General features: G+C 39.1%; 3 non-coding genes across 3 annotated transcripts; 1 reads left to right on the forward strand and 2 right to left on the reverse strand.

Moving 5' to 3' along the window:
- Nucleotides 1-11,324: 11,324 nt before the first annotated feature.
- Nucleotides 11,325-11,397, reverse strand: trnak-cuu. The gene has a single exon. It is a non-coding gene; the product is annotated as a tRNA-Lys (tRNA).
- Nucleotides 11,398-11,773: 376 nt separating this feature from the next.
- On the forward strand, nt 11,774-11,847 carry trnai-aau. The gene has a single exon. It is a non-coding gene; the product is annotated as a tRNA-Ile (tRNA).
- A 134-nt stretch (nt 11,848-11,981) lies between these two features.
- On the reverse strand, nt 11,982-12,096 carry trnal-caa. Its single transcript has 2 exons — nt 12,059-12,096; nt 11,982-12,027 (listed from the first exon to the last, which is right to left on the reverse strand). It is a non-coding gene; the product is annotated as a tRNA-Leu (tRNA).
- Between the last annotated feature and the right edge of the window lie 2,675 nt (nt 12,097-14,771).

A 14,771-nucleotide genomic window follows, 5' to 3' on the forward strand; every position in this document is an offset into this window, starting at 1 on the left:
AAGCAGCGCAAGTGAGCATCCTGGGCCTCTCGTAGGCTAGACAATCGATGCTGAGTGAACCACCTAAGCGGCAGAGGGACTACCAGAGAGGGCAGTGTGTCATCTCCACCAGTGATGTAGTCAAGACCAAACGTACCGAGACTGAGTCCAAACGTACCGAGACCAAGACCAAGACCAATATATTTTTGTTGTGACCAACCTTATAAACTAAATTAATTTTTGCTAGAAGAACAACAACAATGATAATAACTATTTTTTTTTAAAGCTATTTTTCTTTTAATAAACAAAACAAACACAACAAATGTAACAACTGAAAAATTTGTTCTATTGACTTTTTCCAGTTCCAATCGCTTTACTTAGGAATACACACCCTGAAAAGATATGTAAAAACATGTACTGAAACAGATCGCTGTGAGCTAGAAGCGGAAGCTGCACTTAGCTTCGGGAACTTCCCATACTCAACATGAATAGAAGGATGTTTTCGCTTTAGATGCCTAGAAAACAAAAAATGAATATGGAATTATCTTAACAAATGTGGTCCTGTATTTACTGATTATTCTCATATCAGTAAAACCATTTGGGGCATTAACATTAATGACCTTTACAATTAACATTTTATTACAACAATTAATTTTTTTGGCTACAAACTTAAAATTCAAACATTGTGTGTGTGTGTGTGTGTGTGTGTGTGTGTGTGTGTGTGTGTATATATATATATATATAATGTAAATGGTTGGTTTTCATCTACTTGCAATCTACATAGAAACTTAAGTAATATTCAATGACTCATAGGCCTCACAATTCTTCTCATTTTCTACTGCACTTATATGCATATGCACTTCTAAAATTCATCTTTCACATCAAACTTTTAGAAAGAAATAAAATTAACTCAGCAAATCTTGTGATTTTTAGTATTATAAGCAATAAGCATGATAGAGAATTAAGTTTAAGCTGCCATTGAGCTGTAAAGTTACGGAGTCCAGGAGACGTGTTCAAAGGAAAAAAAAAAAAAAAAAGAAAAGTTGGCCGAATCTCCAGGGCTCCATATATAAAGTGTGATGGTAGCTCCTTTTGTAATAGTACAACATTTTTACACGTTTTTTTTTTTTACACCTTGTGTATCTTGATCTTTGGTTTATATAACATGATACACAAACCTTGGTTGTAATAATAACTGATGTTTATTCATAAAACCACAAGCCTGTCACAAACTGTAAACGGTTTCGCTAGATAGAACAGCTATACACATGTAAAAAAAATGGGCTTACCTTGAAAAAGACGTTCCCCGCACTTTTGTCACCTTTGTGTTACAATGCTTGCACTTTGCCATCCATTTATTATTATGTTCATCAATTTAAAAATTGATGTAGGCAAACTGCAGGTGCACAGGCATAGGTTTTATTTTTGGCTTGACAAATACAGTGATACATAATTCCAAAATTATAAAACCTAAGTGTGCCAATAAATCAAGATGTATTTTTGGTTGTTATATGTTTTAAATAAATAATAGAAAAATAATATACTTAGCCTAATATACAAACCAGGAAATTCCCAGATTAAACAGGTCCCATGCAGGAGATTGGTCTTGAAAACGGGAGGGTCCTGATCAAGACTGGACAGATATGTACAGATAATATTATTTCTAGGCATTTGTGTTGCTGACACAATTTTGTTAAAGTAACTAATATATTACAGGAAATCTATTTGGTGGCAGGAGGAAAGTTTGCTTCATGGGAGAGGCTGAGAGACGCTGTAGCAGCACAAAGTCTGATGCTTTAAATTTAGTAATTTTGAATCCTGCTCTCTAGACGCGAGTATAATGGTTACATTATTTTGTATTTAATAGCTGTCAATGTATAAAAGTGAGGATAAAAAAAGGATATATGATAATTGAGGAAATAAAATAATCTTGAGAACGTTTATGAATGAGACCAATCTGCGTGCTGCCTGCTATCAAGACCAAGACCCGACGTGCCGAGACCGAGACCCAGGCCAAGACTTACGTGCCGCAACCGAGACCCAGGCCAAGACCGACGTGCCGAGACCCAGGCCAAGACCAACGTGCCGAGACAGAAACCCAGATCAAGACCAACTTGCCGAGACAGAAACCCAGATCAAGACCGACGTGCCGAGACCCAGGCCAAGACCAACGTGCCGAGACAGAAACCCAGATCAAGACCGACGTGCCGAGACCGAGGCCCAGGCCAAGACCGACGTGCCGAGACCCAGGCCAAGACCAACGTGCCGAGACAGAAACCCAGACCAAGACCGACTTGCCGAGACCGAGACCCAGACCAAGACCAGACGGCCCAAGACTGAGACCAAGACCAAGACCTTAAAATGTGGCCTTGAGATCGGCCTTGAGACCGAGACAGGTTCTTGAGACTCCATCTCTGGTCTCCACCGAGGTGAAGAGATCAACCTGCGCCTCCCTGAACTGTTCCTAAATGAGCTCCACCACCTGAAGGTGGAGCCGTCACTCCGATGGATGCGTACCTTCCCACGAGAGCCGGACCACTGCCCAGTTCGCCACTTCAGGAAGATGTGTCACTCATAGGGACATATGCCACCACGGATGTGTTGGCCGTCCGGACTGACACACGTGTTCCTTGTAGCACCGGGAGAAAGTGCAGGAGGGTAAGGAAAACCCCCTGCAACTCCAGCATGTTCATGTGCAGGGATGTCCAACGGCCTGACCAGGTGTCGTGGACTCCTCTGCCTTCCCAGACTTTCCCCCAACCTAAGTTGGAGGCTTCCATTGTCACCGCCTGATGGTTCACCACTACTCCCATCCACACACCTTCGCACAGGTGAAAGGTCTGCCTCCACCAGCGCAGAGCTGCCGAAAAAGAGCGAGACACTGTCAGCCGACGGTGTCTGTCTCGCTTCAGGTGCAAATGAAATGCATTGAGCCACACTTGCAGCGGGCACATACTATATAAGCCCACTTCGATGGCTGATAGGAGATTGGCGATGGGACGGAAATTAGATAAGACAGCCGGGTCAAGGGAGTGTTTTTTGAGTATTGGCGTAACTCAGGCAAGCTTAAGGGCAGCAGGAACCGAGCCAGGTTCCAGGGACAGGTTGAGTGTGCATAATGGAGGGAGCAAGATCAGAAGCACAAAGATGGACAGGTGTTGGAAAAGAGTAGAATAGATGTTGTTGACTTTTTTTCCAAAAGGGAGAGTACCAGTTAGAGGGGATGCAGAGACACATTCTGAGGGTTTCAGAGGATTCAGCAGATTCTTGGGACGGAAGGAGATAACAGTATGAGTAGCGGAGGAAGGAGCAGGGAGATTAATATTAGCAGTGATTAAGAAATGGTCAGAGAGAGAGAGATATCAAGACAGAGAGATTGGAGATATCAAAGCCCCTGGTGATGAGCAGACCCAGGGTGTGTCCTCGGGTGTGAGTGGGGACGTTGACAGATTGACAAGACAGTCTAGAATCGTGTTGAACTCAGTCACTAGGGGGGAGAAAGGCAAGTCAATGTGAGTGTTGAAGTCACCTAGTAGTAGGATTTTGTCAGTAGAAATGCAGACAAGGGAGAGGAATTCTGAAAACTCTACAATAAAAGCAGAATTGCTCTTAGGTGGACGGTAGATAACAAGGGTGAGGGACATGGGAGAGGGGAGCTTGATGGCGAGATGCTCAAATGAAGAAAAGACAGGCAAAGAAGGAACTGAGGAAATGAGCACAGAATCTGCAATAACAACAGTGCCCCCACCTTTGCCAGTGAGGCAAGGTTTGTCAAAGAGGGAAAATCCCTTTGGGGCAGCTATATGCAGCAAGTGCATGTCGTTTACAGAGCGCCAGGTTTCAGCTAGACTGAGAAGATTGGTATCGGTCATAAGTTCGCTGAGAAGCAGAGATTTGTTAGTCAGAGAGCGACAATTGAAATAAGAGATTTTCAAGTTTGTAGCAGGCAGAGAAGGAGTTAGCAAGGGTATGGGGAACAGGTACTTACAAGTGTTCATTCTGGGAGTGGAGAACGAGTGATCTTGCTTTGTCCACGGGATCCAGACATTAGGTGTCAAGGTAGGAATGAGGCCTCTAGTAGCCATTGGGAGGGATTTGGAAAAGGTCCTCACTATAGCTGCTCAGACTGCCCTTGGACTTGTGGTGTTTAGAACGACTGGCGTTCTAAGGCTCTGATTGTCAATTTATACTATCCTGTAGGGATATAGCAACCTCATGATTCAATACAGCCCAGCACAGTTTACAAAACTTAAATTACAATTGTTAAAGGCAGGGATAGTTACCCCAGCAACAACAATTGAACTATCAAATGAAATACAGTACACTTACCTGATTATATGTTGAGTCGCCCAGAAGCAACCTGAGTCCTAAAGTGAAGATGAAGTGATGCAATGAGAGTTTTTTTTTAACTGCTCTGTGATCAAGTCTGTCTCTTTTGTGCAAGTGTTCAGTTGAGAAGTGTAGGGTTGCTGTGATTTACCCAGCACCCAACTTGTCTACAAAATCTAAAACAGTACCCACAAGATTATTGCAACATGTTCAGTGACAAACCAGGAATATAACTTGTAAAATGGTCCAGGGATTGCACTAATGCTAGAGTTAAAAAATACAGTTTGAATTTTGGTGAAAAACCAAAGGTTACGGAAAGCTCCCTGGTTGTATTCACAAGCTATATATAGAAGTATCCAATGAATATCCCAGATTGTATTGTCTGTTGCATTGTGTGTTAAAAACATACATCAATACATATTTTACATTACTTTGCATTTTGATGCAAGACATGATTAAACAAAACTGTCTCTAAAGAGATACTAATTTAATCTGCACAGCTTTTTTTTTTTTTTCCGGTGCCCACTAATTAAATTAAGAATACAAAACAATGAAAATAAAAAAAACACCCTGTATGGGTATTGATTTCGTCCCTGTTACTGTGGCAAACCAAGGAAGATATTATTTCACCCCAGATGAACATGATAACTGTCTTGCTTTTGTGCCAATCCACCAAACTCCTAGTTTATTCGCTATATTTTGATACACACTCAATTGTATCCAAATATTTAAACTCTTTAAGGTATTGTGCGATTATTACGCAATTACAAGATAACTTTGAATGGGTGTGTTCTGTTTCATTCTATTACATTAATGAATACTCAGCAGTCTCCCGATTGGACCGTTTATCTGCAGGTTGTAAAAATATTTGTAAATGCCTCCCCTGAATGAAATAGAGAATCCAGTTTAGTTAAATACTGTAGTTGTTGAAGAAATGGGCAACTAACTTTTGATTATGTTTTTATTTTCAGACTATTGTAAAGTCTGCATTGCAAACCTGTAAAAAAAAGACTAGGGAGAACAAAAAGTTTCACAGCAGACCAGTCAACCGAACAAAGCCTTGGGTATTGCATTATAACATTTTTTGTATTACTCATTTAGGAACTAGAATGTTGTGCCATTATTTAAATAGTACATTGTATTTTAACTGAGCCAACTTATACATCATTTATAAAAAAAATAAATAAATAAACATTCAGGAATGTATATAATAGTAATGATAATGAAATGTAACCCAATATAATGTATTTTTAACATCATGTAATGTTAGTTGGCATTAAACAAACCATTCTCTAAATAGAAATTGCTGTAATAAAATGTAATTTAGAAAGCCAGTCCTATAGCTCTTGCAAAACGTTCAATTAAACCGACAGTTGTCTAGCCATCGGGTAACCACAAGGACTTTCTCATGTTACTGCCCTTTCCTGTGTACTGATTGGTTGACTATATTCTGGTCACTATTTAAATGGCACCTTACTTAGATGTTTGAGAACTTGACATGAACCTAAAATACTTCACTTCAGCAGTTTACACATTTCTTTTTCAAGGGTTCAATTTTAAGGACAAGAGGAGGTAAGAACGTTTTTAGCAATTCATTGTTTTATTATGATTATTCATCTTATTTGGTTATTGGTGAAATTACATACAAAAAGAAAACATTTATTCTCAGTAAGGTTTCCATTTTATAACTAACGGAGGCTTACATGTGCGGAAACTGTAATTTGTTGGCCAGTTTGTTGTGGATTCTATTGCAATACATTTTATTAGAAAGCTTCAGTTGTTTGGGTGGTCAGTAAAAATGTAGTATTTGTAATTAAAACACCTCACCTTTTATTTGTCTATCTTTCTGCTGTAAGGGTTTTGATAAAGAAAGCAGTCAGTGCGTTTACTGTATGTGCACACATGAATAATAGGAGGCTGTGTGGTCCAGAAAAGGGCTTGTAACCAGGAGGTCCCCGGTTCAAATCCCAGCTCACTCACTGACTCACTGTGTGACCCTGAGCAACTCACTTACTCCTTGTGCTCCGTCTTTTGGGTGAGACATTGTTGTAAGTGACTCTGCAGCTGATACACAGTTCACACACCCTAGTCTCTGTAAGGTGCCTTGGATAAAGGTGACTACTAATAAAACTTAGTTTTGCATAAAATGTATTTCAATTTTACAAGTCATGTACAGAAAGCATATTAGAATATTGGTATTTGATTATTGTTTCTAAGCCAAGTAAACACAGAAAAGTGCCATTCTCAGTAAACTACCTGAATTAGGTTTAGTTTTCAGAAACTGTAACTAGATTGTTATAGAAAATATTACCAGATTGATCTGTAGACTGTACTGTTCCCAATGTTGTGGATTGCCAGGTTATAGAAATGGATTTTTTGTCTAGACTTGAAGACATTGACTGAAGGGGCTTCTCTAATTGTGACGGGCAAGTTGTTGTTATGCAAGTTGGCATAATTTAGGTGCCACATAACTAAAAGATCTACCAGCTGAAGTTTTATTTTTCTGAATAATAGGTAGGCCAGCATCCAGTGACCAGAGCGGGCGACTGGGACATAGGGTTCCAAAAGATCTTCCACAACAAAATAATGTAGAACCAATGAGTAATCAACTAATAAAACCTAGAAATACCATGTGTACTGCAATGGGAGAGTAAACGACACAGTTTAAAACCAATAAGCAACCAAGTACATCTTTTTTTTAAATGTTGAATATAATAAATATAGTACTGTAGTCAGCAAAATTGCAAAATGCATCATTTTAAGAGTGTTAAAGGATGGAGAATTGACTTGAGGTTAAAATTGATGTTAGGTTGTGCCCGGGAGGATTTTTCAGTTAGGTCGCATAACTTAAGAGCAGCCCAGTATTTAAGGGCAAGGATGATGATTTTATTTTGTTTATTTTTTTAGGAAAGTGATAACTCTTTAGAGAGAAATGAGATACCTCAGATGATGTATAACTATTTTTTTTTAAATTGTATTTATTTTTTATTGTTATGCAAGTGTATCTTGGACCATTTATCAAGAAGGAATGCTACCAAGTATTCCCTCGTACTGTGTTTAACCTTTTTTAGGGGGTGCTATAATATTACAAATGATAATGAGAGAAATGGGTTAATGTTCCAGGACTTGAGGATACAAAATATCAAAACAATCATCATTGTGTTTCAAATTTTGAATAATGTGTAGCACAACAGTGATCATATTAATAATGTAATTCTGTTATACTTGTCAAGTGATTTACAACATTCTTACTAAAATTGTGTTCACTATTACAAATAAAATGAAATAGGTTTCATAAGGTATTTTTTTTTAAAGTGCTATGGAATAGAGGTCTCTGTTCTCAAAACGTACGTTGTTAAATGGGGCTTTGAAAAAATAGATTTCTAACCCTGCCTACAGCAGTTGAAATAAGGTTTCATGAACTGCAAACTTAATTTATTTAATTATAATGGGTTCAATCAAAGCAGTCTTAGCAAAACTTTTTTTTTTGTTTTTTACAAGTCCTTCAAATTTTGCAACTAGGGGGCTCCCAAGTGGCGCATCCAGTAAAAGAGTACAGGATACACCCTATAGTCTGGACATCGCTGGTTCGAGTCCAGGCTATTCCCTTGCCGACCAAGGACGGGAGGTCCCAGAGGACGGTACGCAATTGGCCGAGCACCGCCCAGGGGGAGGGAGGGTTAAGTCGGCCAGGGTGTCCACCCCTGTGGTCTGGCCGGGAACCTGCAGGCTTACCTGTCAGAGGACAATGCTGCACCTCTAAGTGGCTGCATGGTGCATCTGCAGTAGGTAAAAAAGCAAGAGGCTTTGCCCCTCCGAAGTCAGCGCAGTGGTGGTAACAGTGAGCCGAGCTAAAAAATAAATTAATAAATAATTGGACACTACTAAATTGGGGAGAAAATAATAAAAAACAAATTGCAGACTACTAAATTTAAAATTAGACTAGGACTAAGACTAGGGCCAATAATTTAAAACAATTCTGCACATTCGTTGATTGTTTTCCCCAGAGTGACTTGAGCAACTCTGAATAATAAGATGAAAGGAATGACAATGCAGAGGAACCTGCCAGTGGAGCTGATGGACATGATGGAAATGGAGAAGACACAACTGGCAATGAAGAGGAAGTGTCTGAAAAAAATGGCTTGCAGGTAAATGTACATAAACTGGGACTTTAATAAAAACATGGCTATGTACAGTCAAAAATAAAGAATGCATGGTGTTATTCAAAACAAATCAGATCAAACATATGTATGTATTTTCAGATCTTTTTTTTTTTTTGGGGGGGGGGTATACCATGTAAAGATTATTCTTAAAAATACAACAAATACAGAAAGTTAACCCAAGTTATTTCTTCAAATTTAGCATGAAGGATGAAATACTGATAGTAAGCACTTTTTAATTTATATGTATTTGTTTATAAATAATGTCAAGTCTCACAAAATTGTTAGGACCTTTATTGGTGTCAGTTTTAGCAGTCTTGCTCCTTAAATTACAAGACAATACATTTGAATGGAGTATTCCTGAATCTCACTCCTATGTTATTATTATTATTATTATTATTTTAAAATCTCACCCATAGGATGTTCCGACCTTGACATCTCTGCTATCAGGTGTAGTAGTAACATCTAAAACGCAAGGATCATTCCCAGTGCTTGAAATGGGGCGGTACTCACAGGTACGGAGTACCGCCACTTCTGAATTTCAAATATTTGAGTCCCACCACTTCTGAATTTAAAACATTTGAGTAGCACTTTGGTGCTTATCACTATCTGCCCGTTTTCTTTTCCAAACTGTCGGCTGCATTTATGTGACTTTCTAGTTGTTACTTTGTTGTCCCAGCAGCAGCTGTAAGGTTTACGTCACAGCCGAGCATAGACTGCAACTCCCAGAGTGCATTACAAAACAACTGCAATGCCCAGAGTGCATTGCAAAACAGAGCAGGGGAATTTATTTTGAATGTTCCAGGTCAAGTTGTGATTAGACACAATACTGATTAGATGAGATGAGCTGGACAGGGGGAGAGGGAAATAGAGACAGCTGGACAGGGTGCCTGAGAGAGAACTGGACAGGGAGACAGAGACAGAAATAGAGGTGGAAAGGCAGGCAGTTAGAGAGAGAGCTGGACAGGGAGACAGAGTTAGAGGTGGAAAGGGAGCCTGAGAGTACTGTAAGTACCACCACTTATTTTTTTCCATTTCAAGCACTGATCATTCCAACAACAGTACGATTAAATTAGATGCCTTTAGTAGGGGCAACTGCTGTGCCAGTGGGCCAAAAAGCCTCTTCTTGTTTCCAAACCTCTCTCATATTGCAAACTTTATAAGAAGTTACTCTTTAAACAGTACAGGCAACAAATGATCTACCATGAGTTGTTTCTTGTTAATGTTATACTGTTTAAAGGCGCAGTTTACACAGCCTTAGAGTTCCTGATCACTTCATACATTCCAGATTTTCTAAATCCATTGATGGAAATGTCCGGTCTGGTCTTAACTTTTTCAAGCAAATTGGCTCCATCACACTGCCGTTCTCATATTCCCTTTGACATCCGACACTTTTCTTTGTCAAGCGTTTTTTTAAACCGTGCTACATGCCAGTCTGTCAGAGGTAGGGATCACTGGCTGTATGTCACACTTTGATTGGTAGAAGAATTACTGGCGATCCAATCAAAACCACCAATAAAGCCAAAGTAAATTTCCTGTTATACAGCATTGTTGAAGTTGAAGCTGGCAACAGTGAAAACGAATGGAAGGAAGCGAAAATGGTGATTATGATAATGCTGAAGATAATGTTGACAATAGTGAGAACACAATTGGACAGAACACCAGTGATGGTGGAGATTATCATGATGGAGAAGATTACGACAAAGGGGGAGACAATGAAGAAGAGGGGGATTATGACAAAGGGGGAGACAGCTAGCCGGGATCTGTTGCATTTTACGAAGAACCGCCTGCTCTGTTTTGTATTACAAACTACAAGTCACGATTATCTATTGAAATCGTCATTTACAATGGGTCCAGTCCACAAACAAAATATAAAGATTGTTTTTTAAAGGGTGTTCTAAAAACATTAAAAATGCCTCCCGAAAAAGTTGGCAACAGGTTTCATGATTTGCTAAAATAAATTCACTTATCAAAACTACAAACCACACTCCCACCACCAGAGGGCACGAGAGTACAATCTTAGCACTGAGACAGATTCTTGCAACTCGAGTTTAAAAGGGAGAAGTAAAAGCACAAACGTCTGCTGTCGATTCCATGATTAAAGTATTCCAGTTCCGAATCCTAGTGCTTGGCTTTTCAGCAGGGGGCTCACTTTATAAACATAAATTAAGCAGGTTCTTGTACTTAAACAGAAGACGGTTAAAGCAAGTGAGTGTGTGTGTGTGTGTGTGTAAGTATCACTTATTTGCAGAGTTTTTTTAAATTTTTTTAAAAATAATAACAGTATGTAACACAATTTTTGTTCCTGGGTAGTAAGTGTTATTTCCTAATTGCTTATGCCTCAAAAGTATAGAAAATGGCTATTATTCCCCACAAACTTTGCTTTTGTGACCAGGACAGTGATATTTTAAAATATACTGTATTTACAGTATAATCGTATATACCAAATATTTAAAAAGTGACACTATAGTGTCACGTGAAATTTGGACTAAGTGTCTTAGATCATCCAATGAAAAACGCCACCGTTTCTTTTAGATCAGTCACAGTCCTGGGGGAACTTGTTCATAGGTGTATTAGATTGCAATTAAATGTAATAATAATAATAATAATAATAATAATAATAATAATAATAATAATTTGTTTTTATATACCACATTTCATTTACAGAGAGACCATTTTTAAAAGCCTATTCTATGAAATTTTGTCCCAGGAGGCCATTCACGGTGGACCAAATTTCGCGTGACAATGTCATGACTTGTAGGTAAAACAAAATATACATTTTTCGTTTAACTGAATAAAACATAAATGTAAATAATACTGATGTAAAAAACAAAAAATAAAACACAAAAATGCATACGCCCAACGTGGGGCTCGAACCAACGACCCTGAGATTAAGAGTCTCACGCTCTACCGGCTGAGCTAGCCGGGCTATAAGATTTAATCTCTGTTCACTACAATCAGGAAGCTATTACTGAACGTGCATTAAGGTTCAAGTTCATGTCAGTACCAAATATTAAAAAGTGATACTGGTGTCACGTGAAATTTGGACTACAGGTGCTATTACTGAACGTGATTAAGAGTCTCATGCTCTACCGACTGAGCTAGCCGGGCTACGAGATTTAACCTCTGTTCACTACAATCAGGAAGCTATTACTGAACGTGCATAAGGTTCATGTCAGTACCAAATATTAAAAAGTGATACTGGTGTCACGTGAAATTTGGACTACAGGTGCTATTACTGAACGTGAAAAAAACAAAAGTTTCTTAAAAAGTTCTTTGACATTTTATGCCCTCGTTAATGTCTTGGCCGGTTAGCTCAGTTGGTTAGAGCGTGGTGCTAATAACGCCAAGGTCGCGGGTTCGATCCCCGTACTGGCCACTTTCTTTTCTTAGTTTTAAAAAATATTGTTTATGTCTGTGTGGTGAATCATTTAAATTAACTAGAATATAATTTTGAAGAAATTAACAGATATACAAAACAAAAGAAAACACTCACACAAATAAAAAAATGACTGTCAGAAGTGGGATTTGAACCCACGCCTCCATTCGGAGACCAGAATACCCAGTTACATGGAAAGACTTCATCAGTCCTTGAGTCTGGCGCCTTAGACCACTCGGCCATCCTGACAAGTGCATTACAAAGCACACGCGGTTTGTACAGAACACTAACTACAGCGGCTTTATTACGCCTCCCGAGGACGGTTCTTGTTTGCTGACAACGTGGATGAAATGGGGTGGTGCAGGGCACGCCATCGAGTGTTTTATATCTTTCAGCCAGTGGATCTTCCTAACAATTTAAGAAACCCTGTTGGCATTTCGTCTCAGTAAGAGAGTTAGCATTAACTGTGACTGTAAAAAGAAAAAAAAAAATAATATCCACTTGGCAATGCAGAATTGCATGTAAATTATATGGCATGTAACAGGTTGAGCCTGATTTAGCAGGCTGGGAGATTATTTAATGGTTTCACAGAAGTAGTGGTCTAACATTCAAGTACAGAATTTACCTGCAGTTCTACAAATATGCCTTTCCATTCCCACAGCATCTTTTTTAGTTTTTAGTTTTTTTTTTAGTTATTGTAATATGCTAGAGTGGCAACTCTTTATATTTACCAGTTGTTATGTATTACTGATATAGATGTATTATGTAAGGTGTGTGATATACTCGAGTACCGCTCCCCGGGCGCGTTGGGGCGGGGTGATAGTAGAGTATATCACACACACCCTGAAATGCCATTTACTTTATTTCTACATTTTCTGAAAATTTTCGTAAAAAAATGCGCATGTAATCTGGGAGAAATTAATAGTACACAGCAATCAAAGTTCATAAATTTCCCTTACATTCATTTTTTTTTTTTTTACATATTTTTGATCAAATCGGGACTCTCTCAAGCCAAATGTATTAATGAAGTTGTTACGGTCATTATATGTGCACTTTCCCTTTAAAAAAAAAATAAAATAATGACGCCTATAGTGCAAAGTAGATTTGCCGTGCTGAAGGAAAATAACATGGAACCTCCTAAAAGAAAAAAAAAAGGGCGCTTCTGCTTTTTTTAAATTATTTTTTATCGTCTCTTATCGCATTCCAAGGGGAAAGATGCTCGAAGAATGTGTTATCAAGACGTGAAGGTACCGTCTAAATGACGTTAGATTACTTTACGCAGCTGAATAGCTAGCTACTTCTGTAATGTAACAGAGCAACCAAAGGCTCTTTTAAGAGCGACCCAAATCTTTTTAAAAACAGCTACAAGTTTAATATATATTTTATTAGTTATATAACTATTTCTTTTCAGAATGGGTTAAGAGAATGCTGTAGTTCACGGAGAAGGAGCAGGGAACGAATGTTGAGTCTGTGTTCACAGTTTCTGTCACTGACACTCACAAACTGGAAGTTTTTCCTCGTAACGTGCAGTTACGGCCGCGCGTGTACTCGGTTTGCACATGCTCCCTGGGTGGTATCATTGTGAGGACTTGGAAATTGCGTCACTGTAGAGGTGGAGTAGGTGGAGTTATAGGGGTACCAGGCTTGACGTGTGAGGCGTGTGACGTTCGTCTTGCAGGTATACACTGTTGCCATAACGTGCGGTTAAGAACGCACGCATATTCATGTTCACTTGACGTTGGAGTCCAGCATGCGATTTCACACGGATTTTGATAAAGTAGGGTTGACCTGGGTGACAGATGCAAGTACGCAATGCCGTGGAAGCAGCTTGTTATGGACGCATTATGCAATCTGGCTCACGGTGGTCAATAATTACATTTTATTTTATTTTATTGTATTTGAACCTGGCTCACTGCTGCCACCCCCGCACTTCTTTGGGAGAGACAAAGACAGACACACGTACTCCAAAATGTGTGCTGTCAGCCGTCTGCTTCTTTACACTTTGCAGGTCTGCCATGCAGCCACCTCAGAGCTACAGCATTGGAAGACCACGCAGGTCTGGACAACTTACAGGCAGGCCTGCAGGCGCCCGGCCAGTCTACAGGGGTCGCTGGTGTGCGGTGTGCAAAAGGGCATCCTGGCCAACCTAAGCCTTTCTATAATGACATTTTGGTTTCACAGATTTACTTTCTGATTGAACTTGCTAGAATTTGGTGGCAGTGTGGCTTTGATAAGAAAATTTATGTTAGCAAATCATGAAACGTGTTAACCAACTTTTTTCTTGGTTTCCAAAGCATTTTCTAGGTTTTTCTAACACCCTTTAAAAAACACCCAGACTAAATTTCATAGATCAGCCCCCCCAATCTGACTAATTTTCATACATTACATTTTAAGCATGTCTATTGTAAATAACTAAATAAGTAAATAAATAAATAAAGTACAAGATATTTAATTAAAATAATATATAATATTAACTTAAAATGTGTTGTTCATGTCAATGTGGTTAATTAATTATAATAAATCATTTGAGAAACTAACAATTATTTAAAAAAGAAAAAAAAAGGCTCATCAGCAGTGGGATTTGATCCCACACCTCCACTCAGAGACCAGCATACCCATTTCCATGGAAAGACTGTATGTCTTTGCATAAGGCACCTTAGATGACTCGGCCATCCTGACAACATTCTTAAGCACTTCCTTACAATGTCTCCTATAGTTTGTAAACTGGCCACATTCAATACATTACCTCCGCACCGAAATGACCCTTTGCTCAGCCTAAACTCACCCCCTCCAACACCAACCAATCCTTCACTTGCCGTATTTGACACACTTTGTCTGAAATGGTGCCTCGAGAGGTGGCGAGAGTTCTTATGCTTGCCTCTGACTTTTGAGTTCTGTTTATGGCTGTATGTTTTTGGTCTGTG

The sequence above is a fragment of the Polyodon spathula genome, chromosome 33 (genome assembly GCF_017654505.1).
Source record: "Polyodon spathula isolate WHYD16114869_AA chromosome 33, ASM1765450v1, whole genome shotgun sequence".
In the NCBI taxonomy this organism is placed as follows: domain Eukaryota; kingdom Metazoa; phylum Chordata; class Actinopteri; order Acipenseriformes; family Polyodontidae; genus Polyodon; species Polyodon spathula.